This window comes from Schistocerca cancellata, unplaced genomic scaffold (assembly GCF_023864275.1).
Source record: "Schistocerca cancellata isolate TAMUIC-IGC-003103 unplaced genomic scaffold, iqSchCanc2.1 HiC_scaffold_1172, whole genome shotgun sequence".
Taxonomy (NCBI): Eukaryota; Metazoa; Arthropoda; class Insecta; order Orthoptera; family Acrididae; genus Schistocerca; species Schistocerca cancellata.
The window spans coordinates 1,397,987-1,401,014 of record NW_026047171.1 but is presented as its reverse complement, the minus strand read 5'-3'; positions in this window follow the sequence as shown (position 1 = coordinate 1,401,014).

The following is a 3,028-nucleotide window of genomic DNA, read 5'->3' as shown; positions in this document are numbered from 1 at the left end:
AGAGTGCAAATGCCCTACGGCCCTCAGGAGTCGTGGAGCAAACGTTAGGCCTCCTAACGCAACTGCTCCACGAAATTAGGCAACAGAACGCCCAAATTCTAACCGCCATTAATTTGGTGCTCCAAGGGTCGCATAACAATGCGACTACAGCTGAGAAATCCTCCCTTCAGTGATGGATAGACGACCCCACATCCAAGGACTCAAAATGTGCGTCTTCAACGCAAACGGTATCGTCGGACAGAACAACGAGTTCCGCGAGTTCCTACGCGATGAAAACATAGACGTATGTATGGTGGCCGAGACACACCTTAAACCGGGTGTAAGGGTGTCGGTACCCAACTACAACTGCTACAGGACCGACCGGCCCACCGCTGGAGGCGGGGTAGCAACATACGTCAAACGCGGAATCCCCCATCATCAGGTCCACCCACCAGCAACTAGGCAAATAGAAACAGCGGCAATAGAGATTGCCACTGTCACAGGGCCCCTCACCGTCGTTGCAGCATATCGTCCTCCCTCCTACACCCTGGAAGAGGACGACATAGCAGCCCTAGGCCAAATCAGAGGAAAACTCTTCATTGGCGGTGACCTGAACGCCAAACATGCAGACTGGCACTCGCGAAACTCAAACAGAGCTGGTCGTCAACTGCAACGACTCGCGCGCACCCACCACTTTCACATATGGGGTCCAGAGGAGCCCACCCACTTCCCCAGAAACGGGGGGAGGGCGGACGTCCTCGACATAGCGCTCACCAAAAGAATAACGGGATTTGTGACCGCGCAATCGGTTAACCGAATGTCTTCCGATCACAATCCCGTGATTCTCGAGGTCGACATAGGAGACTGGATACCTCTCCAGCAACAACACATCTCATACAAGCGCACTAACTGGGAGCAATTCAAAGTTGACGTAACTTCAGCAATTGCCCAGGCCCCGCCTCCAACTGCAGATTCTGCAGAACAAGCGCTCAAAGATTTCACCAGCACGGTCCTGCAAGCAGCAAAGGAGGCCACACCACGGCCACCGGACGGCCCTCCCACTGTTAAGCAACTCCCGCCGCATCTGCTTGCCCAAATTAGAAACAAAAACAGGATCGCCAAAGAATGGAAGCTTACAAGGAACCCCGTAACTAGGAGGCTACTGAACCGCCTACAAAGAGAGCTGAAGGTCGCACTCACTGAGCACCGCAACCAGCAATGGTCGGCGCGGCTCTCGGCTCTCCGCGTGGACGACAATAGCCTCTGGCAGGCCACCAAACAGATCACCAAAAGACGCGCCAGACTGCCACCTCTGCACGGCGAGCGCGGACTTGTCTTTAGCACCACAGATAAGGCAAATGCCCTAGCAGATGCCTTTGAAAAACAGTTCCGCCCCGCAGAGGCGCAGGACAGGGACCATGAAGCCGTCGTTCGACGTCAGCTCGCCACATTCCTTGCGGCGGACGACGCCGACGACGACGAAGAAAACACACCGCTCTTCACACCTGACGACGTGAACCGAGTAATCAGGTCGCTACCTAACAAAAGAGCCCCAGGCCACGACCAGCTCAACAACGTAGTAGTGAAACACCTCCCACCCCCTGCCGTAGCTCACATCGCAAACATCTTCAATGAAATCACGCGTTCCCGCAAGTTTCCAAGGTGCTGGAAACACGCAGAAGTCGTCGCGATCGCGAAACCCGGTAAAGACCCGGTTATCCCGCAGAACCACCGACCTATCAGCCTTTTGCCAACCCTTAGCAAAATTTACGAACGCCTGCTACTTATTCCCATTCTCGACCACGTCAGCATACAACAAATCCTGCCGGACTTTCAGTTCGGTTTCCGGCAGGAACACTCCGCGCCCCAGCAATTAATGAGGGTCGTCGAAGCAGCTACCGAAAGCTTCAATCGCAAAAGTTACTGCGGGGTAGTGCTACTTGACGTAGCCGCTGCCTTTGACTCTGTCTGGCACACCGGGCTTCTCTACAAGCTATACTCCCAAGGCTTCCCAGGTCCGATAGTGAAGCTACTCGCGAGCTATCTCTCCAAAAGGACTTTCTCCGTTAGGATCGAGTCGTCACTCTCCACTAAGCGGCGCATAAGGGCAGGCGTGCCCCAGGGGTCGGTACTGGGCCCGGTACTGTACAACCTGTACACTGCCGACCTCCCGACCGTACCGCTGGTGCACACTGCCCAGTACGCCGACGACACAGCGTTCTTCACGCGTAACCCGAACAGAGACAGGGTTACGCGAAGATTGCAAACAGCGCTGGACGAGACCGGCCGCTGGGCTAAAAAGTGGCGCATCACTCTCAACGAAACGAAAACCCAAGCAATCATGATCACCAGGAAACTGGGCAAGCGCGCTCCCGCCCGTCAGCCGCTACTGCTGAAGCTGAACGGCCAAGAGCTTCCATGGCGACGTACCGCCAGGTATCTTGGTGTCACTCTTGACACCAGGCTCACCTGGAGGGCTCACATCGGGGACTTGCGCCGGAAAGCTAGTGGTAGGATGCAAATGTTGTATCCTATCCTAAACACCCACAGCACCCTAGCGGCTGACATAGGAGTTAGAACATACTGCTCACTTATACGACCGATAATGGAATACGCTTGCCCAGTCTGGGGGTATGCGGCGCACTGGCACCTCCGAAAACTCCAGTCAGTGCAAAACCGTGCACTCAAAAGGGCATTACACCTTCCCTTCCGCTTTCCCACTGCTGACCTACACGAAGCAGCGGGAATCCCGACGCTCCACGAGCGATTCAAAGAACTGGCCGAAAGCTTCTACGAGAATTCGGCCAGATCAGACAACAGACTTATTAAAAACCTTGGACTGTACGACACATCACTGGACAGACACAGACGACCTAAATCCATGACAACAAATTAAAACAGCCGTAAAGGCAGCACCGAAACAAGAAACACACTGCACCAAAAAAGACATACCAAACAACATTGACCATCTACCTACACAGCATAGAGGAGGAAATGTCCAGAAGGACAACACCCTCCATTACATACGCTCTCCTCGAAAGTGAGGAAG